We start from the raw sequence: 27,165 nt of genomic DNA, 5'->3' as shown, positions 1-27,165 counted from the left end.
CCACCAGGCAGGTCAGTAATCCTCTCCCTGTAACTGTAAATAAATATAAAAGTATGACAGTTAGCAAAAGAGTGCAGTGTAGTCACTAAGTAATAAAATGTGCAAGTAACAGTGTAAGAGGGTTTGCAAGTATTGCTTGATTACAAAAGTGTGATGCAGTCTGTAATCCAAACAGAGAAATGAAAATGTCTGAAATAAAGTCTGAAATAAAGATGTCCCACCTGTAATATAATAGTACAAAACCTGCAGCAGGCTGAAAAGTACAGCTGCAGAAGCTGAGTAAAACATATGTGTGAAATATATCCCTGTTGAAATAAAGAAACATGACAGAAGTGAGACTGTTGGAAAGGATTGTAATAACTACAGGTAAAACATGTCAATAAAGCCTAGAATTAAGTACCATCCTGAATTGTAAAAACAAAACAAGTGAGAGAGTGTGAGAAAGAGTTATGAATCCACCAATAAAGTAGTAATAACTCCTGAATAAAGTATACTGCAGTCAGTACAGAATGAAATGAATGTGACAAGCAGAACCAAACTGTGAAATGTGTTCAAAATGTTCCTGCAGCTGGAATGTGTATCCCAAAATCTGGATATGTTGCTCTCAGTCTGCAATATGCAGATGGTATGGTTGTCTGAAATACCAAACATCCACAGTTGTCTATAGCTATATAAAGCAAATGTAGCAGGATGATGTAGCCGAACAGAGCCAGATGTGAATGTGTATGAATAAAAATTAAAATGTATATTGATGTAGCAGTAACATTCCTATCACCAACTTGAAGTAGTTATCACATAGGAAACTGTAGGTAGAACTGTAGTGTGTATATATCTGCAGCTATTAGAAATGTACAGCATATGTATTGGTATTTGAAGGTGTTAATTAAATTTTCTTCACCCTACCCTATAACCACATATAATCCATTTCACGTGAAATTGGTATGTGCAATCACAATTAACACCCCTGGACATTTGTCCCGTTGGGTCATACATATTTGCATGTACGTTGATGCATCTGCCCTGTTCATACATCCAAACCTGATGGCCTGTTGCCATCAATCAACCCTGCATGTTGTTGGACTGTGTATTGCTGTTCAAATTATGCATGTGTTATGCTTGCTGTTCAACGGTTTGAATATCTGGGTGTTTGGTTAATAGGAATACTAATGCATGCTGTTACAACTAATTGTGAATGGTATTGTATGTTACTAACCCAAACTGTCATGACATAATGCAAAACATAGGATGACAGGGAAGGCGGATTCCAGCAGACCCACCTCTCCCACCTCAGCTGGCGAGTGCACCTGGCAGTAGTGCCCAGTCCGGACCCTCCTCCGGTGACCCTGTGCCACCTGCAGGTGGAAGCGCTGCAGGGGATGGGGCTCGTCCCCCCTCTGAAAGTGTGGCCGGAGGAGAACAACCATTCACCCTCCATAGCGTCCGGACTGTGGCGCGTAGGGAGATCCAGAAAGCTGTTCTTGGGCCCCTACGCCAGCTTGAGGCACAGGTGGCACAACTAACAGGCATGCCTGCTGCCCGGCCTACACAGCCCCCAGCACAGCCCCGTCCTGGGCAGTGAAGGCACAGTGGCAACTGCCCATGGGTGGGGATATCAGTTCCACTGTTGCCATCTGTGGGCTCATGGGCTCTAGATATCCAAACATCTGTCCCCGTCAATTGGGTAACCCCCCCGCATGTGTCATACATCGCCCCTGTATGCATCTTGTTTGTCTTGTCTGTTGACCTACCCAACCTACTTCCCCAGCTATACCGACTTCCTTTACCTGACATACCACTCTCACCTGAAAAAAAAAAAAAAAAAAGGGCATTCTGTACCCACAAAAAAATTACGCCCCATACATAGCTGCCCATTTCGCACACATGTCTGCTGGACATGGAAACTGTCAATTACAATTGGCTGTACAACAAGTATTATTGTTGTCCTCACACCTCTCTCAGGGGTGGAAGGTTTCAAATGTCACACCAAATTACAAACATATGCAGAGTTGTTGCTGATGAAGAAATGGGCAGCTATGGGCCTTACCTACAACCCTCCTGCAAAACCCGAGCTTGTTTCCCTACTGTCTTACCCTCTTTGTGACCCCTTTTTCACCACTTTCCTGTCTCCCCATTTTCATTTCTTTCAAAGAAAATAGCGCGGGTATGCGCAAGAGTAAGCACTTTTAAGCGGTTGTAAGCAGGTGTGCGCAGAGCTGAACGCCAGTTCGCATGCGGGAGCTCCGCACAAACCAGTGCTAACCCGGTTACAACTGCTTAAAAGTGCCTTAGTCACTCTGAATGACAAGTCCTGCAGTCTGCTCAAAAGCAAAATAAAATCCCACTGTCACTCTCGAACCCAGGACCTTGGAAACAGTAGTCTGCATGACTTACCACTAAGCCATGACTGTTATATAAGAGCATTGTGCTACAATAAATATATCATGTAATAGTAGGAATGAATGTAAAGGGAATATAGGATGTGTAGTACACAAAGCATGTCATGTATATTTACTTTCAAATCTAGTGGATTTCTATAATAGTAGTGTGTGAACAGAAACAGCCATGCTAGTTGGTAGCTAGTAGGTAATAATGTCACTGTAGCACCTTGCAAGCCACACACACACACACATACTCACAGCAGGATAATCACTGCCCATACCCCACAACCTCTTACAGGAACACATCTGGACCAAGTAAGAAAAAATGTGGAGCAAAGGGCCAAAAACAGGGACACATTCCAAATAATGCTACAACAAACTTAGACAGTTCAGAGAGTAACAGGTTCTGCATTTTGTTGGATGTTTGGAAGGGTATGAAGTCTGAAACTTAAATGTTTGTAACTATAGTCTGACTTGAGCCCAGAGTGATTTGCCAGAAAGAGCTGTTCATGAGATATTGATCAAAATATGAGGCAAAAATGTGGACAACCTGCAAATATCTGTACACTTAAGAGGTCTGACACTGCCATATTTGAATAGTTAAGAGCCTAGACATAGCAACAGTGACTGAGTTACAGGGATGCCCCACAGACTCCCTGTGAAATGTACAAACAGTAGGCAGAAAGGTGTTACAACACATGCAATGGTAACTATGAAGTACTGAAAGTATGCACCACTTGCACGGCAGAAATAGTGTAGTAATACATATGCTCATGCTATCCCACAGTCACAACTGCAGAATACCAGACAATTTAATGGGTGTACCCCACTGATATGTACCATTCCATGAGGCAGATAAAAGATGCACCTGAGAGTCTCTGGAGACTGCTCAGCAGCATACTCAAATACCCTAATAGATGTCAAGGCCCACACCATGGCCAGACCACACTGCATGCAGTAACACCCTAGCAGATATAGCAAGCATTACAAGGTGTGAATGTACATGGAAAATAGGAAAGCCACAGCAACACACTACAGTCAAGACACCTAGCAGGCATACAAGTAGTGAATGTAAAGGGCAAATATTGAAGCCATAGCAACAAAGTGCAAGAGCCACTGCTATACACCAGTTATACTACATGTCCCACAGGAAAGCACACACACCCACATTAACAGTAGTAGTAGTCTTAGGTGTCAGTGTACATACCCACTTAGTACAGGAAACTGGAGAAATGAATGGAGAAATGTTAATCTACAACACAGCTGGAAATATGAGAGAGATACTAACCTTTACACTCACAGAACAGTGTCCACAGCATACCAGCATGGTCCCTGCCCTTAAAATCTGAAAGGGCTATGCCTATCTCACGTACCTTTTTATAGCACTGTCCTGAAATCACAGTGAGAACTGCAATCAGTACACAACTGGCTGCATGCAATTAGCAAATGCTGGCTAACAATTGGTGCAGAGGCCATCACATGGACATATGCAGATACCTACAAAAGCATGCTGTACTCCCAGTCCACACATGCAATACTTTCATTGCACCCTGTGGAGGTAGGGAGAGACAGAGAGAGAGAGAGAGAGACAGAGAAAAAAATAAATAAACATACACAAACAAAACCGGTCAGCAACAACCACTTGAAAGCTGACAACTGGCAAGTGGAGCAGCAGGACACGAAACCAGACGGCAACACAAGCAGCTGTGACAAACATAGGTAATGTAAAGTAATACTATAAAAGTCTACATACTGTGAACCCTCCATATGTGTCATTGGTCTGCATCCATATGTATATGAAGATGTGCAAAGGGCAGGGGACATACAGCAACTATCAGTAAAGGCTGTACATACATATGTATGTGAGAGCATCTATGTGCACATATCAATGTAGGTTGAATGTAGGTTGTAGTGCAATGTACAAAGTAGGTTTCACAGTTATGTATGTTTAGCAGTATGTTAGTGTGTGTATACAGTTTTGTAAACAAACATGTTGATATACCTATCTATCATATGGATACATATGTATGTCAATATATGTATGTATGTATAGATATATATATCTATATATATATATATATATATATATATATATATATATATATATATATATATATATATATAATATGCATATATGTATACATACATAGAGAGGGATGTAGGAATACATAGACAGATGTAGATAGATAGAATATGTACAAATATATATATGTAATACACACATACAGATATAGATATATGTAGATACATATACATAGACAGACAGATCTGACTATCTACAGGTATGACTGTATATGACAATCTCACACTCCCCTGTCCCACCCCCTCTGTCACTCTCTCCCCCTCTCTGTCACACCCCCTCTCCATATCTACAGCAATATATGTACATCAATATATATATATATATATGTGTATATGTATACAGACATATATATATATATATATATATATATATATATATATATATATATATGTATATATATATATATATAGAGAGAGAGAGAGATGTATATATATTCTAAGTGAGGCACATGTGTACAGATGTATTGCAACAGGTGCCTGGTGACAAAGGCATGGAGTGAACACCAGTGTCAAAACTTGAGTACCATACCCAATTTCAAATCACCTACACCAGTAACCACCAGATATGTGATTGGCTGCCCACCACTGATTGTGTCAGGGGTGAACAGGGTCATAAATGTGTACAATAGTCCCCCCAATGATATTCACAGTGGCACACTATTCCTGGAATACCTGCACATGGTATGTGTCAGCAGACATGGTGTGTCAGCTATGGACATGTAGGTCAGTGTACCCCTCCAAACCACACAATGGCTGCCACAGTATGTACCTCACATGACAGCTACAGATATGGAGAAGGACACAGTGACATGTACAACACTGTGACAATGCACTCAAACACATTACCAATGCACAGTGACTGACAACACCACAGAGTACACACATACTACCCACATAGAGGTTACAACTCCTGGATTTACATACTTAAGTCACACCCATGACAGATGTCCAACAACCATAGTAACACCTCACACCATCCACAACCTAAATGACTGCTGTGTGTCGTCCGTGACACTGCAATAGAGAGCACATGGTGGGAGGTACTGTTTCCTACCCACAGATAAGACATACCCTGCAATAAACCACACAGCGTTAAGAAGCAAGACTCCCCATGAGTACATGTCACACATACCCCTGCTGAATGTTAGTCAGATAGGTAATATGCCATATGAGTCACCCTGTGTAACTGTTTGACAGCAGCAGGTACCATCACATCACATGTGTCACAATGGTCAGGGTAGCAGAACAGTATGCTGCTGTAGTCCCAGGGGCAATAGCATATTGTATTGTATTGTATTGTAATGTATTGTATTGTGTTGTATTGTATTGGTATGTAGAGGTGCCTCCTTCGTGGAGTGGAACCACCGCTGCTGTGCACCAGTGTACAGGTACATATCCTGTAGTCAGGCTAGTGTTACATAGCACTTCTATATGTGTGTTTTGCTCCTCTTGCAGTTCATGTAGCATGCAACCGGGGATACCATCAGGTCCCATTCATGTTGTGTAGTCTGCTTTTCTGAGGGCGGCTCTCACCTGGACATCTGTGATGACAGGGAGGTTACAGTCAGCTGGGATAAGTATGTCTTATTTTGGGGGAGAGGGAGTGGGGAAACCTGCACTGAACCTGTCTGCCACAATGTTGCAACTATCTGTGGGTTCAGTGAATTATTTGTTGTTGTGTACTAACTATGAGCATATTGGAGGGTTTCTGACCAGGTTGCTAACATAACTGAAGAAGGCCTTGTGGTTATCTGTAGTGTCCCTGTTGATTTCCCTCTCAAAGTTGCCCATGGATGTTTGTATGAGAGAAAATAGCTCCTTACTAGTGCTGATCAGACATGCCTTCCCTTTATGGAATTATGCTCTGTCTTGCAGTAGCTTCCATCTTTTGTTATACAATCTGTCTATGGCTGGGGTCCACCAGACAGGATGCTGTCCCTTTGTGGAGAGTGTCTTGGTCTTATATGGGATTGCATGATCCATGCATTCTCGGAGATGTCCATAGAAATAATTTGTGAAGGGGTCAGCATTGTGGGTTGTGTCTTCCCCTCCCCCAGTGGGCTGAAAGGATACCATGTCACCATTACAAAGTGTAAAGTTTGCATTTGAAATGTTATTCACTGTAGTCGTTTTTGCTGGTGGTGGAGGTGGGATATGTATATCCAGGGCAATTAGTTTGTGGTCAGCTCACAGTAGTTGATGATGTACCCCATACAGTACCTCGATACAAACCCCCAGAGTGAGGAGGTGCTTTGGACCTGAATCAGTGTTCTGACTGCTGGGGTTTGGTAGTATGTCATATGGAGTGTGCCAGGTACTGTTGCACAGTTGTTGGCTGAGCACCGATACCTGGCCATTTACATGTGTATCCACCAATAGACAGACAGATGCTATATATGTGAGATATGTTGTATCACAACAGTCGAGTAGCATGTGTAGTATGTGTGCCAAATTCTGCTGACATATTTTGCTGATATCATGTTATTTCCTTTTTCAGTACCATGGCTCACCAGTGCAATCCAGCTTACTCTGCAGCTGAGGATGAGGAGATACACCAGAGCCTGGTGCATGATTATGCAATACTCTTTTCCCGCACCAGCCAGAATCAGCAGGAGAGGGCTGCACTGTGGCAAGACCTGGTCCATTGGGTAAATGACATAGGCACGCATAATAGGACATATGAACAGGTACGACATCACTGCAGTGATTTAATCAGAAATGTCCATCAGCGTGCGTCGGATATCCACAGGCAACAGGTTGCCACAGGTGGTGGGGTGGCTACACATCCCCCACACACCAGACTGGAGGGACTACTCATAAGTGCTGTGGCTCCAGCCCGCCAACAACAACAGCAGCAGACATGCATTATGATGGAGGCTGGAGCCATGCAGCAGCAGCAAGACTATGAGCGTGCAGGTAATATGCCATATGTATAGTTGACTGTTGTGTACACTGGTAGTTAATGCATGTGTGAGGTGTGTCCTTGGTTTGTAGCTGTCATCATAGTATTTAATGTGCAAGTGTGATATTCTCAATATCAGCAGCTGACCTGTGAAAGGTGACTGTTGTACTACTGACCTGTATCATACTCAGTAACAATGGCACAGTTGTGCCCACTGACATTAATTTCCTCACTTCTGCAGGTCCCTCCGGTGTAACAGCAATGCAGCCTATCCATGCTGGCGAGTGTGTATTAACAATACCTTTAATAGTCTTGATAGTAATAGTAATATCAGGCTCACTGAGTAGTGCTCTGTGTATGCATGCAGGTGTATCTGTGTCTGTGTGTTGATATCTCGCATACTGAGTACTGTGCAAGTGTGCAACTGTGTGCAACTGTGTGCATGTGTGCATGTGTTCATGTGTGCACCTGTGCATGTGTGCATGTGTGCATTTGTGCACCTGTGCATGTGTGCATGTGTGCATGTGTGCACCTGTGCATGTGTGCATGTGTGCATGTGTGCAGCTGTGCATGTGTGCATGTGTGCACCTGTGCATGTGTGCATGTGTGCATGTGTGCATCACTGGTAATATTGTGTAGACATTGTAAACTGTGTTTCCTGTTTCCCTCCCACAGGTTCTGGTGCTGCTCTGTTGTCATGCAGCAGGGAACCTGAATCAGGTGCCATGGGTACTGATAATGATGACATCTGTGTAATGGCACAGGAAGGTATGCCAGGGTCTGTCATTGGTCAGCCAATTGACAGTACACATCTGTCAACCCCATCAATGCGCACAGTTATCCTGCCAATACACCCTTTGTCACCAATGTCCCTAGGTGATGGACAGGATACAGTGGGCATTGACCAGGGTAATGTGGTATCTGTGGCACATGCTTCCCCACACAGCAGCCATGGGCATGGCCCTGAGATGGTACCACACAGACAGATGTCCAGGGGTTCTTGTTGGTGCATCCATGGGCGTACTGCCCCTGTCAGACATGCCCACAGAGGTCTTACAACCTCAGCTATGTTTCGGGCTGTCATGCAGGCACAGTCACATATGGAACGGTACACCAGACAGGGTTTGAGGGAGCTGACAGCATGTCGCACAGCCATGACTGACAGTATGCGTGACATTGCGGCTGCCATCCGTAATTTCACCGATGTCATAGACAGATGTTGTGGGGACATATTAGACCGCTTCCACAACTACATGTCCATGAGCCAGGGCGATGGTGGACAGTTGAGGCGTCGATGTGGGCGAATGCCAGCAACAGCAGCAGCTGGCAGTCGTCGCGGACAACAACAAGGCCGCGGCTGCCCTCATAGTGCCAGCAGCAGCCCCAGCAATGCTGGGTCTGTGCTGTCATCAGACCGCCCCAGGAGACCACGTGCACGTGGCTTTGGACAGGCCCGACAGGGATCTGTGTCCAGTCAACGAACACCTGCTTCTGATGACAGTACCCAGTCTGGATTGGTACTGGATACGGTCCATAGCACCCCTGCAAGGCACAGGTCCCGTTTCCGTGGCCACAGACACTGATCTGTATGACCTGGCAGGTACAGTCTGTGGCTGTCCACAAACACCAGTATATGGCAGCCATGAGGTGGAACTGTGTGCAACCATACACACATGCGAATTGACAACACGTAGGGCTACCGCATACACGCACACACTGCATCAACATTGCTCCACCTTGTACTGCTGTCCCTCACCAGCACACATACACATACATGTCAATTGGTGGTATTGGTGGCTGACTCAGGCATACCAAGTTCACACCCTGTGCATATGATGAAACTGTGCCACCTCCTGCAATCTGTAACATCAGTGCAGGTACAGGTTAACATGTTGCTGATGCACATGGTGACTACATAGATGTGTAGTAATAGTATCATGTTGTTAACAGTACTGTGTGCTGATATAATTGTGGGTAAATCCCAGCATGCCTGATGCAGTAAGGGTATGATTGTCTTGTACTGTTGTCTACAGCCATGGTAAGTACCATAGTGTATCATCTGCACATGTTGGCATACTGGTGGTAAGGATGTCAACAGAAGGCTACATACATAGGTAGCACAGGGGATAAGGTATTGAAAGTATTGATACACAATGATGGACATGTAAACTGCAAGTGGCATGTTGCCCACACTGGACTCTGCAATGCGGATGTTTGAGGATGTTGATATGTGTGCAGTACTACACGACTGGTACAGGACACACAGGAGCACCCTAGCACTGCAAGCTCACATCTCATACCATGCTAGACAGCCCCAACACACAAAACTAACTGTCACAGGAGGGAGAGTCCCCATACATGTTAGGGATACTGTTGTGGCAGGCCAGGTAGCATACATCCTACTAAGTATGGAACCACTGAGTGAAGGTTCAGTGTCTGTTATTTGACATGTGTATTACTGCAGGTATGAGCACCTGCGTTTCCATCCAGTTATTGTACATCCTGATGGTACATGGTCTGTACACTTGTGTGCGCTGAGACTGGACCCTAGCCATCTGACCTGTGTATTTCCTTGTACATGTGTATAGTGCCTGCATATTTGCACTGTTACCTACTGGAAGTGGTACAGCTTGTTTGTTGTACAATGGACTACATGCAGCCCTGCTTACTGTAGCTTTGTTTGCATGCATGTTTGCTTGCAGTTACCCTGGAACACTGATCCCACCTGCAATGCAGAGTTACAGAGCTTCTGTGGACTCCTAGTGACATCTGCATAGCTTACTATATGTATGTCCATGTCTCACTTGACAGAACATCACTGTTAGTCCTGTTCACATGTACGTTGCCTGTGACACATTGCATATGACTTACCTGGCATTTGTCCACGTGAGCAGTCATATATGCCAGTGCTAACTAATCACAGGCAATACACTCTCACATACTCACCTTCTGTTGAACCACCTACTTCGCTAGGGATGGCTTGCACCTGTCACCCCTGGGCTTTCGGATATTGGCAAAGGCTCTTGCTACCCCCATAGTGCCTTTTTTAGGCAAGGCTCAAAAGACAAACCCACCTCCATAGGTATCACAAGGGATAAGAAACTAAGAGTAATGCTACTCAACGCCAGAAGTCTAAACCTCAAGATGCACGCACTCGAAACTCTCCTTAGCATGGAGAACATCAATATCTGTGCAGTAAGAGAGACCTGGTTCAGGGCTCCCGAGAGCACACCAGCACTACCAGGATATACCTCATACCATGCTTTTCGGCCCCAAAATGTGGACTGAACCACAAAAGGAGGGTGAGTATCGATATTCATCAAAGATACCCACACCTCCAGGTTGACGGCAAAGCACAAAGCATCAGAGACTATCCATGTGCAACTAACAGTGGGTAAAACTGCCTTCCAGTTTATAGCCTGCTATAGACCACCCTCCCAAACCCAGGAACCCCACACGGCCTTCCTGATAACACTGGAAAATATGAAGGTCTCTCCAAACACCATTATATTGGGCGACTTCAACTACACAAACATAGACTGGGAGCATTACTCTAGCTCCAACACCCTAGCCCAAAGGTTCCTAGAATTTATAAACTCAAATGTTATGGAACAACTTGTTACCACTCCCACAAGAGGGGAATACAAACTGGACCTGATCATCACCAACATGGGGACTCTATGCTCCAGACCAGATGTGTATCCCTCACTGGTAAGATCAGACCATAAACTAATCTCACTGGATATTCACATCCCGACCCCACTCCCTGCACAGAAAACCACAGTGAAAAACTTCTCTAAAGCAAATTTCACACTCCTCAAAACCGAGGTGGAATCCTTCAAAGCCCCCGGGCCTGTGGAAAATACGTCCCAGACCGCAGAATCCTTTATAAACGTATTCTATGAACACCTTCAGGAATGCACGGATCATGCAATCCCAAACAAAACAGGACCCAATCCTCCAAAGACAGACGTCCTATCTGGTGGACACCAGCCATAAACAAACTATACAATAGAAGGAGGAAGCTATTAAATGATAGAGCAAAATCCCAAAAAGGGAAGGCATCGCTGGTCAGTATTAGCAAAAAACTACGGGCACTCATGAAATTGCCAGCTTTAAGAGAAACATTGCACAGGACACTAAGGATAATCACAATGCTTTCTTTAGTCATGTTAGGAACCTGGGTGGTAATTCCCAGATATGCTCAGAATTAGTCCAAAATGACAAAAAATACACCGAACCCACAGACATTGCCAACAACCTAGCTGACAGGCTCAGCGCAAACTTCTCCCCCCCCCTCCACACCAAAAGGGCAAATATCTATCCCAGCAGAGTGCTGCTCCCCTGACATCTCAGATGCTCAGGTAAGAGCTGCCCTCTCCAAAGCAGAAGACACAGCATCAATGGGACCAGACGGTGTCCCGGGCTGTGTCCTACATGAACTCCAAGAAGAGCTAAACACAAACATAACACTACTGTTCAATCTCAGCCTTACTACAGGATATGTGCCCAAAGAGTGGCGTACAGCAACAGTGGTCCCTCTCCATAAAGGTGATGCCTCAACGGATCCTGGAAACTATCGCCCCATAAGCCTGACTAGCTTGGTCTGCAAAGCTATGGAAAGGATCATCATGGACCTCATAAATAAAGATATTGGGGACCTACAGACATTGGATCCTACCCAGTTCGGCTTTGTTAAGGGCAGATCCTGCCTCTTAAACCTGGTTGATTTCTTTGAAACAGTCACCAAGGTCATTGACGTGGGGAAGGTGGTCCACACAGCCTACCTGGACCTTGCAAAAGCCTTCGATACAATACCCCACTCAGGCATTATAGATAAACTCACCAGCTTAAATATAAACCCCTATGTCACTAGATGGATTGCAAACTGGCTCAAGGACAGAACCCACATGGTTAGAATTGCTGGAGCCATGTCAGACTCCAAACCAGTTGCACGTGGTGTCCCACAGGGCTCAGTCCTGGGACCTCTCTTGTTTGGTATATATTTCTCGGAGATACAGGCCAACATGGAAGGACTGTGACTGACCAAGTTCGCAGATGACTGAAAACTGGGTGCCATAATCAACTCTCCAGCTGACACAAGCATCCTCCAAAAGGGCCTCATAGAAACAGACAACTGGTGCCAGAGCCATGGCCTCAAGCTAAATGCCAAAAAGTGTATAGTCATCCCCTTTGGCAAAAACAAAGTGCCCACAAATTACCACATAGGTGGTAATCCATTAAGTACAGAAGAAGTAATTAGGGACCTGGGGACCCAAGTTGATAGCAATCTCTCATTTGACAACCACGTGGCCAAAGTGGTTAGAAAAACATTTTATATAGCCCACCTAATCATGAAGGGATTCACATCTAGATCAGGGGAGGTCATTGTGCCTCTTTACTCATCCCTCATCAGGCCCATAATTGAGTACAATGCCCCTTTTGGGATGTACCTTACCAGACACCTGCAGCAACTGGAAAGACCCCAAAAGTACCTCACCAAGAGGATCAAAGGGCTCAAACAGATGCCATATGCTGCCCGGTTAAAGACACTCCAGCTCTACTCAGTGGCATACCGCCTGTTCAGAGGTGATCTGTGCCTGATGTATAAAGCCATGTCCAACCCAGAATTAATGGACATGCTGCACCTCAGAAAATCCAAATCCCATCGAGCAACGCACTCGAGAGACTTGAACCTCAGCACTGAAATAAATAGGACATGCTGGAGGGACAGATTCATAACCCAGAGGCTCCCTTCACTCTAGAGTACAATCCCAGTCCAGGTTAGGCAGAGTCCCTCATTGACTCTCTTCAAGAGGAATCTTGATGAGTGGATGGGAGATCGTAGGTTTACCCCAGGTATCACTTCTGTGTCACTGTTAGACAGAGGCTTAGTATACTAAGCTCGAAAAAGGGCATAGCAAAATAAATTTAAAATGGGTGGCGAAAGCCAAACACATTCTGGCTAGGCTTATAAATGCCCTAGGGCAGATAGCCTAGTATGAACCCATGAACCTATTAACCTATGTACCTTGTTCCCCATTGGCCCTATGTGCTGTTAATCACCATGGCAATCACAATACTATGGTAGCATGTGCAAAGGTCACTTGTCAGTCACCTCTATGGTACAGTTGTGGAATATGTGGGTCATGTGGCAATGTCACAGCTGCCACATGTACACAGTCAACCCTCTCCCCTACACATGGACGTACAACACATGTATGAGATGCAACCACATAGCCAAACTGGGGACTAAGCACTCTGAACCCAGTACTGGCATAATCTGCCAGGTGGCATGACATACTACAGTGACTACAATACCAGTCTGATGTAGACCTACACTGACAGCAATCCAAACACGTGAACACACTGGGCCATTCGTGGAGCCTCAGAATAGCATCCTGCCTGAGCAGCAGACACCTCTGCAGCTGGCACACAGGCATACGTTAAGCTGGAACACAGCACGTGCAACACATAGCACACAAATCCTGTGTGCCAAACAGTCACAGCCTGTATGGCTAGACAACACACCTGCTACAGTTGTGTTAGGTACCTTTATTGTCCAGTACAGTGAGGTCCCGCTCACCAGGCTGGACAAGGTGAAGGTCACAGTCATATACCCGTGGGGCACTATGGTCCACCACATAACACAAGCATACAGGTCAGTCAGAGGCATGGACACATATGACTAAGTCATGCATTATTGTGAACAACAACCCACACACATGGGCATTCTGTGTGACAAAAACACACGTGGCATGTGTGGAATTCAAAGCCATAACTAACTGTGCTATGACAGTAGTGAGAGATGCAGTAGCAGAGCATGCTATTTGCATTACTGGGGGATTTGCCCTCTTCCGCTGTACTTGTAGGGTGCTTACATCATCTCTGTGTAGAGATTGGAATATGCAGCAGCTTGTGTGTTGTACTGGTTGGCAAAAGGATCAGTTTTTTCACACACCCTACTTTCACCACCCCACAAACACACACACACACTTGCCATTTACAGGATTCAAACCCCTGCCTAACTATGTTATGACACTCAAGACGGATGCATTAGCAGAACGCGCTATTTGCATTACTGAGAGGTTTTTCTTCTCCTGCTGTACTTATAGGGTGCTGACATCATCAGTGTTTAGAAAGGGGAATGTGCATCCTGTAGTGTGTTCTCCTAGTTGCCAAAAGGGACATTCCCCTCACACAGAATTGCACACACACTAACCCCCCTCACCCAAACTTGCAGAATTCAAACCCCTACCGAACTATGTTATGACACTCAAGACGGACGCATTAGCAGAGCGCACTATTCGCATGACTGTGAGGTTTCCCTTCTCCTGCTTTACTTATAGGGTGCTGACATCATCAGTGTTTAGAAAGGGGAATGTGCATCCTGTAGTGTGTTCTCCTAGTTGCCAAAAGGGACATTTTTTTCATACAGATTTGCACACACACTAGCCCCCCTCCACACACACACTGAACATTTGCTGGATTCAAACCCCTACCTAACTATGTTATGACATTCGAGACAGACGCATTAGCAGAGTACGCTATTCGCATTACTGGGAGGTTTCCCTTCTCCTGCTGTACTTATAGGGTGCTGACATCATCAGTGTTTAGAAAGAGGAATGTGCATCCTGTAGTATGTTTTCCCAGTTGCCAAAAGGGACATTTTTTCACACAGACTTGCACACACACCAACCCAGCTCACCCGCACACACACTGAGCATTTGCAAGATTCAAACCCCTACCTAACTATATTATGACATTTGAGGGTGACGCATTAGCAGAGCGCACTATCCGAATTACTGGGCATCTGTTCTGCACCTGCAGTATTTATAGGGTGCTGACATCATTATTTCTACAGAGGTATGTACATGTAGTACTACCTGTCAGGTGGGGATAGCATATATATGCATTTGCAGCCACCTACTTCAGGTTCAGATATGCACATCACACTGGCAGGTTATGTTCTATACCATGCTTTGTGACCACAGGACCTGTGACACACAACACAACCAGTTCGGACCACCCCTCCCACATCCAGGACACACACTTTGCTTCCCTGGGAACAGTGCCAAGGTATGCAGGTGTTCACATAAACCATTCCAGTTGTTAAAGTCAGGTACAGGTATATTGTGTGTGGGAACTACTCAGGCCTCTACAACATTACCCTACAGCCACTACCATTTGTGAGTCCATGTGCTATGGCAGAACCACTCACCACAGCCACAAGGGGGAATACATATTGCACCTGACCATCTGCAACATGGGTACTCACTGTTCCACACCAGAGGTAGACCACCATTGTTGATATCTGACCATACCCACCTTTCCCTGGACATCCATAGCCCATCCTCACCCCCAGGCAAGGTTGTCACTGCAAACAAAGTGCATTTATCAAAAGCAGACTTTACACTTGTGAAGACTGGGGTGGAAGACTTCAAAGGACCCATGCTGGGGGAGTATACAGGCCACTCTGCATATTCCTTGACAATTGCATTCTATGAGCATGTGGAAGGTGTGCATTAATCATGCTATCCCAAATATACCCATGACTGCTCCACAACAGGACACCTGTCAGGTGTACACCAGCCATATATGGGCTGTCCAACAGACAGAGTGAGCTAATACATTGCAGAGCAGTAGCCCACAGAGGAAGGACATCTCTGAACAGTACTGGCACGACACTTCAATCCCTCATAATCATCATGACAAAGTGTTGACAGTGAAATTGTCCAGACAATGCAGATAAGGCTCCCCTCAGTCTGTTATTGAAGCCCACTTACTGTTAGAGGTCCTCACCAACCCTCTTCCAGCACACACCAACAACATGGATGTGGCTTAGCAAGTTCAACCCCTGGGATCTCCACTGTGTCCCTGCTTGACAGAGGCACAGCACACTAGCCTCACACGGTGCCTTATGTGACCTACTTTACAGTGGCACAGTAGCCTACTGTACTGGGGAGGCAGATGCCAAGCACACTCTGGCTAAGCTGTCATTCCCTAGGGCAAACAGCCTAGTGTTGACCTCTACACCCATATGTTTAATTGTCAGATGCACAATATTTGTTGCTGATAGACTTTGCAGGTCTTTATTGCCATAGCATTCCCCGTTTCTATGAACAACTTGTGTATCTGTGGAAGATGTTTGAATATGAGAGGGATCCACTATATCACGTATGTCTCTGTAGTCATTTAACTGTGTGCACTGGGCAGATTGCTGTAATGTGGTTGGTTCCTGGAATAACATGTACAAATACGAGATATGTGTGGCCAACTGCTAAACTGAGATTTGGCCTAAGTGTGTGAGCATGCCCAGTTCAGGCTTTCCATGGCATGTTGTCTGACATATGTCTCATTTATCAAAGTGTGCGAGCATGCCCAGTGTGAGCTTTCCATATGTTGAACTCTGCAGCCCACCACATTTGTGGATGAGTGTGAACTTCAACAATATCTCACGTTTATGGTTGTGTGTTGTGTGTCATGTTGTGTAGTTACTGTCCAACTGCTTTGTGTCTGAACACAACAGGGATTATACTGTCCCTGCAGGGTTTGCATGGGATACGTTGCATACAGTTGTCAACATCCTTTCATACTGACCTAACACTGTAGTACCGTATAGTGTACTGGTTCAGTACTTTCACTGTGGTGGACAGTATCCTGGGCTTTAGTCCTATCACTGCTTTACATTGTCATAGTGAGCACAACAGCCTGGTTAGGGGCCAGTTGTGCACATCTGACCATGTTGCATTATGTTCAGATATGAACTACTTAAACTAGGCTTGTCCAACATTGGTAGTGTATTCCACAACATAGGTGTACATTGGCAAACAATAGCGATGTGCCCTAGGCCATTTCTAATGCTAGTCAGAGAGTGTGTTTGTCCTTCGACACACATTGTAAGTGGAGTTTGCCATGACATATGTCATGGTTAGTATACTGTGCCTCCATCTACCCGTGACATAACAGTGATACCCAGGGTAAACCTACCATCTCCCATCCAGTCATCAAGATTCCTCTTGAGGAGAGTTGATGAGTGACTCTCTGGCTAACCTGTACTGGGAGTTTACTCAAGAGTGGGGGTGGCTTCTGTGTTATGGCAGTGTTCTGCCTACTGGGGCAGGCTCAGGTTGTTCCTCCTCCGAGTCACGCTCTGCCTGTGATGGCCTTGGCAATGGTGGGGGGCTGTTTGGCCTGGCCCTATGCTGGTCCTGCTGCAGCTGTTTTCGCAAGATCATATTATGTAGCATAGCACATACCATGACAATTTGGGTACATGTAGTTGGTGAGTACTGCAAGGCTCCACCAGATGTGTCTAGACACCGGAACCGTGACTTGAGCAGCCCAAACACATGCTTTATTACATTACATGTTTATGCGTGTGCCTCACTATGGCGTTCCTGTTCAGGTGTGTGTGCGTTTCTGATGGGTGTCATCAGCCACGGCTCCAGTGCATAACCTGCATCCCCCACTAGGTGTCCATGTGGGATGTCCCCATTGGCAAATGTCTGGTACAGCTGCGTCAAATGCCAGATATGGGAATCATGGTAGCTCCCAGGGCAGCCAGCACACACATTCATTATTATGCCCTGGGCATCACACATGACCTGGCAGTTGATGGAGGGGAAGCCCTTGCAGTTAATGTAGGCTCTACCCCACTCACCGGCTGGTGCTTTGATGCGTATGTGTGTGCAGTCTATTGCACCCCCTACCTCAGGGTATTCCGCTATTTGCTGGAAGAGACGCATATTGCTGGCCAATACCTCACGGGCATTGGGGAAATATACATGATCACCGACATGTGCTGAAATGGCATCCAGGAACTGGTGCAGTACCCTGGAGGCTGATGCCTGTGATATCCCCATCATATCACCAGTTGGTCTCTGGAAGGTACCTGTTGCTAGTATTCTTATGCCAACACATACCTTGGTTTCCACTGGGATGGTTTCCCCTCTGTTGGTTCTGTGTGTGAGGCGTGGCCTGCACAGCTCGACAATTTGCTGCAGGAGGTCTCTGTCCACTCTATAGCGCTCTACTATCTCCAGCTCATGTAACCCATGGTAGGTGACCCTGGGCCTGTACACTCTTCTCTGTCTCCTCACTGTGGGTTGTCTGGCACCATCTGCATTATCACCACCCTCAGCAAGTAGCCTATGTCTCCTTATGACAGCTATGGCAGCCCCTAGCATTTCTGCTCTGAGTTCAGCTTTTTCAGTTTTCACTTCTAATAGCTTACTCCTGTCTTGCAGTGTCTCTTGAGAGAAACATCCTGCACTGCTGTTTGCAGAGTTTTAAGTGCTTGGCTGAGCTACTATTCTGCCTGTGTAATTGCCTGCTTCTAATTGTTTTCACCTGCTAGCTCCAGCAGTATTCCCTGCTAGCTTCCTACTAATTCTGTTGCTTCCTTTTTCCTTTCTGTTTCCTCAGGGGGGAGCAATGTGCATACCAGCAGAAACACACTCACAGTGGCTTACACGCACGCACACATGCTTACACGGTTCAGAATTTGCTTATTCGGGTTAAAACGCGCACACACCAGCGCAAACAGTCTTACAAGTCTGCCAACAGGCTCCAACATGCTCAGTCTGCCTTACACACCTGCACACTGCCCTACTCGTGCTTCATGGTGCGCACACGTGCGCATGCACGCCCAGCAAGAAACTTTGGTGTAAGCAACAGTGTACACCTTCCATTTCTTGACTTTCCCATGCTTATGTTGTGGCACTCCTATTTCCATGATATGTGTCTGACATCTGTCATGTAACACTGACCTCCAATGAACTGCATTTCTTTCTACCATTCCCCCCTGTGATGTCACCTATCTCCTACTCTATTCCTCCCCCTTATGTATCTCTTACACTACTCAGAATGTGCTCATTTGCTATGTGACAGTGGAATTCAGTATCCTAACACTCATTTACATCAGATTGCCTACTAATGCTTAGTTACATGTCTTAGACGCAGCTTCCCCCCTTAGCAACCACTAAACTGTGGCCATGTTGTTTTTGGTCTGCTGGTCCCTGCATTGTAAATCCATGTATTGCATAAAACCCACATTTGTGGGTTTATAACCTTCATTTTTATGTTTTATACAGCGCAGCCGCTTATGCGGGCTGCGCTGCTTAAAAAAATATTTATTTTTCATATTTGCATCGGGGTACCACATATTTGGCCATTGGCATGCTGCCTGACACATATGCACCCTTTATTTGGAGCTGACATGGCTCCATTGTGGTTTTTGCAGAAACGTACTCAGTTGTCAACTGAGTACATTTCTGCAGCTAAAACGGCTCTTACACAGGCTGCTTTGGGCTTCCTGGATCGCTAATCTACCTCATTTGCATGCCTTTGGGATGCAAGTGAGGTGATTAGCATATCCACTCCCACTCCGTGTAAGAGACGTTTAGCTGGTCTCTTACACGGAATTTAGGGCTGTTCCTGGATCGCGAAGGCTGCATGGAGTCTTGCACTACTCTTAGACTCCGTGCAAGCCTTCATGAATCCTGCCCTATGTTTTTGCATATGTGATATTGCTCATTACGTGGCATTGGTCTATGCATATTAATGATGCACCGTGCATGTAAGCAAGGTTCTGTGGCTTGCACCAATGTTGCTGGCTACAAAACCTGTAGTTTGAATGCAGATCATATCTCCCAACCTTTTAGTACAAGAAATCTGGACAAAGATTAAAATAATGGGGAACAAAAGGCCAAAAACAGGGACAGATTTACCATATTGTTCTTATAACTATAGAAAGTATGTAGAATAATAGGATTTGTGTTAGCATGCATTTTTTTTTCCGAAATCTCTTTATTTGAATTTTCAGATATTAACAGCGATACATCCAATCAAACACACAAAACAAACAGTACATACAAAAAGGAAACATTCAAAAAACTAATAACATAAGAAATGTATATATATATATATATATATATATATATATATATATATATATATATATATACACTATATACAATAGAAGTCACTGCATCATCAAATGGAGTATAAAAGGTTTTTAACATCACATAAGAAAGTGAGGGATAGTATAAGGGACACATTTTATGAAGAAGATAAATATAGAAATTCAACCACTTATTATACTTAATGTATTTAGGGAATACAATTAGATATATAAAGAGGAAAAAGGGAAAGAAGAGAAAAAAAAAGAAAAACTAAAAACTGGTTATAAAGCAGTTATTGCATAATATAAATTTGTCTTATCATGTCAGTGTACAAGCTATCTTTCTTTGTTAAGAATTCCATCTAGTAACTAACCCCAATATTTTTGATAATAGTGTTTCTTTTTTGTATTTGTATAAACTAATTTCTGAGATGAGATATATTTAATAGGAAGGTTGCTAAAGCCTTCCCGTGTAATTGGAGATGTGACATTCCAATTTTTAGTGATTTAAAATTTAATAAGGGCACACATCATGATAAGGACATGTTTTTTTTTTATTTTTAGAAGTTGAGTCATGTTAATGTGCAATATAGCTGTCTCCCATGACAGGGTTGATTGTTCATATCCCATCTTCTCTAACCTAGCTCTTAAAGAGCACCATAGGTTGTGTACCTTGTTACATTTCCACATGACATGGAGAATATCTGCAGTTTGATTTGGGCAGTAAGGACAAATAGGCAAGAAGTTGGAATTGAACTTATTTAGTTTTGATGGGGTATAGTATACATTGTTATTTATCATAATCTGTGTATATAGCAGCTTCTTAAAAGGAATGAATTTTATTGCATTCTCAGTGGCCAATCTCTTAATTTCATCTGTCAGAGATTGTTTTTTTTTCTTGCCAATAGTTTGAAAATAATAGAGAATTCCAGTGTTTTATGTTTGTTACAAGTTTATATGTCCTAGAAATGGTTTTCTCTTTCATCTCGAGGTTTTCTAGTATTAGTTTTATTAAGTTAATATCCTACAAGTCAGCTTGTGTTTGTGAGAATTTAGCATTTATGAGATAATAGATTTGGGTAAGAATTACAGTATATTTCTTAGTAAGATTTAGTTCTAGTCTTATTTGTTGTATATTGGATTCTCTCCATTGGTATATTTCCCATACTGTGAGATCTTTTATCAGAGGGTAATTTGTTAGATTTAAGCATTTAATGTTTATTAGTAGGTTGGGATTTAGGTAGCGTGGTTGTATAAAGGCAAGAGCATCTAATAATTGCAATGATTTTAATAATTTCTGTGTAGTAAGAATCATGTATTTAATTAGTGGGTGTATATTCTTTGTGAATATGCCATTTTGATTTAGGTTTAAAAATAGTAGGGATTTGCTGTTATAATCAAGGGATTTCAGTTGTTCAGACCAGATTTTGGTCCATTGGGGTGTCCAGGTATTTACATACGGGTCATGGCTTATGATCTGTATTAGTCTTTAAGCAGTAATTATACTATAATAGAGTATGAAATCAGATAACCCCAATCCCCCTTTATTTTTGGTAAGTACAAGTTTGTCATATTTAATTCTAGTGGATTTGAGGTACCATCAGAATCTTGATATAGCTTTTTCTATATCAAGGAAGAATTTTTGGGGAATATTTGAAAAAGTAGCATTTAGTTGAAAGAGTATTCTCAGTAAAAGGTTCATCTTAACAACACTAGCTTTTGAGAGTGATGACATATTAATATTCCTCCATCTATTGGTATCACTTTCAATACTGGTCCATGTACACAAAAGATTATTCTTTATCATATCCTTAAAGTCAGGAGTAAATATTATCCCTAGGTATTTCATCTGGTAATTTATCTTGATCTCACTCATGGGAAAGTAAAATTCCTTATGACCTATAAGATTCATGGGAAATATGTGGGATTTGTTTAGATTTTAAATTATAGTTAGAGATTTCTGAGAACTCATCTATAGCTTTAAGTATTTTTGGGAGGTCAGTAGTGGGAAGTTGAAAATATATATTTAAGTCATCAGCAAAAGCAGAAAATATAAGATTTGTATTATAGATTCTATGTATGTGCTGGAAGTTTTTTTGTGAAATAAACAGAAGGAGAGGTTCTAGATAAAGATTAAAGAGGTATGGGGAAAAAGGGAAACCTTGTCTTGTACCACTGGATAACAGTATAGGGCTAGTTTTGAGCTTATTTATCTGAATAGTGGTAGAAGCTTTCTGATATAGAACCTTAATTATTTTATGAATTCCTGAGGAAAACCATATAAAGGCAATATAGTAAATAGGAAATGTAAATTAACTCTATCAAAAGCTTTGGTTGCATCCACCATGATCACATATCTGGGGCATTTGTCACTGTTAAGAAGTCTGATAATGGTATCTAAGAGGAGGGTGTTATCACTTGTTTGTCTGTTTATCATAAAGCCCATTTGTTCTTGGGAAACGATAGAGGGGAGAACATTCTTAAGTCTATTTGCTATAACATGAGCTAAGATCTTAAGGTCAGTATTTATTAGGGCTATTGGTCTATAGTTTGCTGGATCTGCTGGGTCAAAATTTGGTTTTGGAATTAGCACTGTTTTGGAGTTATTTAAATAATTATCTCTTATTCCATGTTGTATTTATAAAGTTGAAAACTTTTAATAATACTTTGGAAATAGGTTCCATGAATAGTTTATAAAATTCAGAGGTGTAGCCATTGGGCCCAGGGGATTTACCCAGTTCGAGTTTATTTATTGCAGCTTTTATCTCATTTAGTTGCAGGGGTGTTTTTAGGAGTTTTTTTTATCTTCTGCAATTTGTGGAAATTTTATATTATGTATAAAATCACCAAAATTGCCTGTAGATGGTGATAAGGGTATGTTGTATAGTTTCTTATATATGTCTTCAAAAGCATCTACAATATCTTGGTCCCTGTGCTTCACAAGTCCTTCATACACTATTTCCTTAATTCTTGGTGGGGCATTTTTTATGTTAATTAGTCTAGCTAGGAATTTTGAAGGTGTTTGTGCCCATTCTGAATATTGATATATTGACCTTAATTCTAACAGGGAGATATCTTCTAGATAGTGTTTGTGTAATTGCTTTTGCCAGTCTATTACTTTTTCCTCCAGGTCTTTAGAGTATTTTTTCGGAAGTTCTAATTCAGCAATATTTATTTGAGTTTCTACTTCCTTTTTAAAGTTATTGTACTTTTTTTTGAACCATGCATATTTTTGGATAATTAGACCCCTAATGACAGCTTTGGCAGACGCCCATTGTATATCATAAAGAATTTATGTGGATATAAAATCATTTTGAATTTGGGCTATGACATTTTGGATTTCCTGTGCTGTTTCTTGGTTTTGAATGATTTTAGGATGATGGTTTGAAATAGTTCTGGGTGATGCAGCATAATTTAGTCTGTTCGAAAGCAATGATTGGGAAATTAGAAAGGTATCTATTCTGGACCAGGTTTTATGAGTGGCTGAGAAGAAAGTGAATCTTGATATTGTTTCATCATATTTTAATTTAATATAGGGGTCAGTTAGTTCAAAAGTATTTTGTAATTCTTCAAGTGCTACAGTGGTATGTTGCGACTGCCTATTTTCATTATGTGATCTATCTTTGTCTAGATTTAATAAAGCATTCTAGTCCCTACAGACGATATACAAATGATTTGGGTGGTTAGCTAGTATATTAAATATTTCATAAAATATATAGAGCATGGGCTATATATATATATATATATATATATATATATATATATATATATGTATATATATTAAGAAAGAGTAAAGGTTTATTTAGAGTATGATATTCGCTAGTAAATGATACCCATCTTCCATTAGAATCAGCTTTAAAAGAAGTCATTTCTCCTTGGAAAGATTTATTTATTATAATGACCCCCCCCCCCCAGATAAAGACTTATGGCCTGCAGCTAATATTTGCTTAACCCATTTCCTTTTCCTTTCCTTATCCCACAGTTGATCATCCAAGCGAGTTTCTTGCAGGAAGGTTACATTAGCCTTGCTTTGGTATGTGAGATGCATGATTAAATCTCTTTTTTTTTATCCACTATCCCTTTAACATTCCATGAGTCTATTGATACCATGTCTTAATTTACTTATCATGATGTTCATTCCCTGATAAGTAAAGAAATAGTAATAACATGTGTCTGTTAGTGTGTTAAACTTTAAAATTGATGCAGTGACTTCTAAACTCCTATACCCCAAATAGGTGCCTATCCACCCATCCCTCTGTATTGGTAATTGTGCATGAGTTGAAAACCAAAGAAAAACTCTTATTTGTATTATAGTTATATATACATTTAGCAGAGGGATGTCAAATGTACCTAGAATGTACCAAACATGAACAATCAGCAGCTACAGACTGAGCACAGCCTGCTCTTTTTATTTGTTATTTACAGTATAATGATTTTCTGACCTCTTAAAATAATATGTTAGTTATTCAAGTAAATTTTACAAGGAACAGCCCAAAAATATAATGCAAACATCTGGTCATTCTGCAAAAGTCTGGACAGTTGGGAGGTGTGATGTGGATACCATTTCTGTGTAAGTTTGCTGGTCGTGAAATTGGATTGTAGGACAGCACTGCAATTGCTTTTCCCTTACTTGAGTTTTCTACATTAAAATTTGTTTGGAGCACTGCCATAGATTGTTTTTCTTCATTTCCCTTATGTCTCCAATTTTTGTTTTGAGGCCAGATGCACCACTTAACATAAATGTGTTAGGATCTCTTCACCTGGTAAAGCAGGATGGTGCACAAACTGGTAAAATGGACCACCCAGGTTGCAGACAGGACCCAGACAGCCACAAACATAAACCAGATGCTTTCAATTAATACTATTGGCCATTGCACAAACATGGTAAGCGACATTGTGTTGCAATTAACAGCAAGATTTTTGCAATGAATACTAATCCTGTGGCAGCAGGTAAGTGTAGGTTTGGAGTGCAGATGGTCCAATGTTCTAGTACAGGGTGTGCAAATTCTGTTTTACTGTGGTGGGATTGCAGGTAATAGCAATGAAGTGCAACATGCACAACTATTTTGTTCACCCTTCTTGTGGCAGTAGCTGTAAGTGTAGGAGAACTGTAGACATTGTTCATTTGACTAGTGCATTTACACAAGTGCCTGTATAGCAAATAATCCTGAAATTGCAGTGCTTGTCACTGTTGTTCATCACTTAACATTGCATGGTGCCTGCCAGTGCACACCCTCGCCTACCATGTTTGCACAATGGTAAGTGATGCACAGAATTTTCAAATGTTGCAAAACCAAAATGTGTGTACTCTCAGTAAGTGCAAGACATGCAATTGGTGAGAAAACATCAGGATACAAAGTGCAGTTGGTCGGAAATGCTCATTCTACATTGAGCTTGAGCTATGGTAGACATGTCTGGTGTTGCTGGTGAGGAAGTGCACTTTCAAGTGCAGAGGTAGGGTGGTGTTCAGGAGTCCAAAGGCCTTATTGGACTCCTAGTTCAGGAGCATGGCCCCTGTTGCTGCAGTGGGACTATTCACGCTCAAAATACAAGTCTGATGCCTGGATTAGTATTGCTAGGGCTTTGACCATTGCTACTGGAATCCCCACACTGGTGAGCAATGCAGACATCACTTTGATGACCTCTGAAGGAGGAAGCAGGATACCCTCATCCATTGAATCAGAGAATTTAGTAGAGGGGATACCCCACAGTTGTGTGCGTATCAATTTCAGCGAGTAATTATAAAACCCAAAAGCTGAATATAGTCAAAACTCGTATTCATAATGGTATTTTGCTCTGTTAAAGAGTAAGCATCAAATATGAGTTCACATGCCACACATTTGTTAAGGATGTGAGAAGCATGTGGTATGTATGCATCACAGCAGCACTATTCTACATAGTAATTTAATAATAATAATAATGTTAATTGTACTTTAGCATTATTAAAAGTTAAGGATCACTTAGCTGCTATTTAATACAATTGTGTCAAATTGAGCATGCATCTCTAAAGTGTAAAAGGAAACTAAGCATGCAGTAGTCTATATGACAAAAAAGGTACAGTATTAGAGAGTAGTCAGCTGTTGTGGGTTCAAAAACCATACTTCCCAAATATACAATACTGTTAGGTTTTCATTATTTTTTTCAATGTAACTACATACCTCTATACCAGTGGCACAAATGGCCTTGTGTAATCTGTAATCATAATTGAAACATGCACATGTGCAATATATACACACATCAAGGATTGGTGGCTGCAATCTGTACTATAGTGTGCCTCTGTTATGATCTGGATAGCCCTAAAAGTAATTAAGAGATTTGTTAAGAGTTTGTAATGTAAAAGTAAAGGTAACACAATAGAGTCAAATAATTGTGTCAATGCTTTGTATGTCACATATGAAATTATTAACATTCTCCCTTTTTTCTGTCACCCCAACCCTTATTGTCTCTTTTTTAAATTATTTTGTTTTTCCCACAGCAGTGAGGTAGGTCTGTCCCACGGAATCCTCCTGCCCCCACTCCACCAGCTACAACACCACTGCCCAGCACATCTGATGTGGGACTTGGCAGTACCCCCTCTACTGTCCTTGCACTACTGGGCCCCTCAAGTAGTTCTGCCTGGGAGTATAGGGCTGTGGCTCCCTCCAGGAGCAGTGCTGAAGGGGGTAAAATTATCACCCCAGAGAAACTGCCAGGGATGGTGTGAGGGTTGTGTGCTGCACTGTGGGTGCACACCTATGCTGAATGGAGTTTTATTTATTTATTTATTTATTTATTTATTTATTTGCATTTGTTTACTGGGAAAGTCCACTGGGCCAAAAAGTACCCATTTTCAGTGGCAGCCCTGGGAGAAAAGCTCCACAATAAAATATAATACATTTATTTGAATAACAAATTAATGG

The sequence above is a fragment of the Protopterus annectens genome, chromosome 11.part0, assembly GCF_019279795.1.
Source record: "Protopterus annectens isolate FY-2018-M chromosome 11.part0, PAN1.0, whole genome shotgun sequence".
In the NCBI taxonomy this organism is placed as follows: domain Eukaryota; kingdom Metazoa; phylum Chordata; order Ceratodontiformes; family Protopteridae; genus Protopterus; species Protopterus annectens.
Note: the sequence above shows the minus strand (reverse complement) of the source record.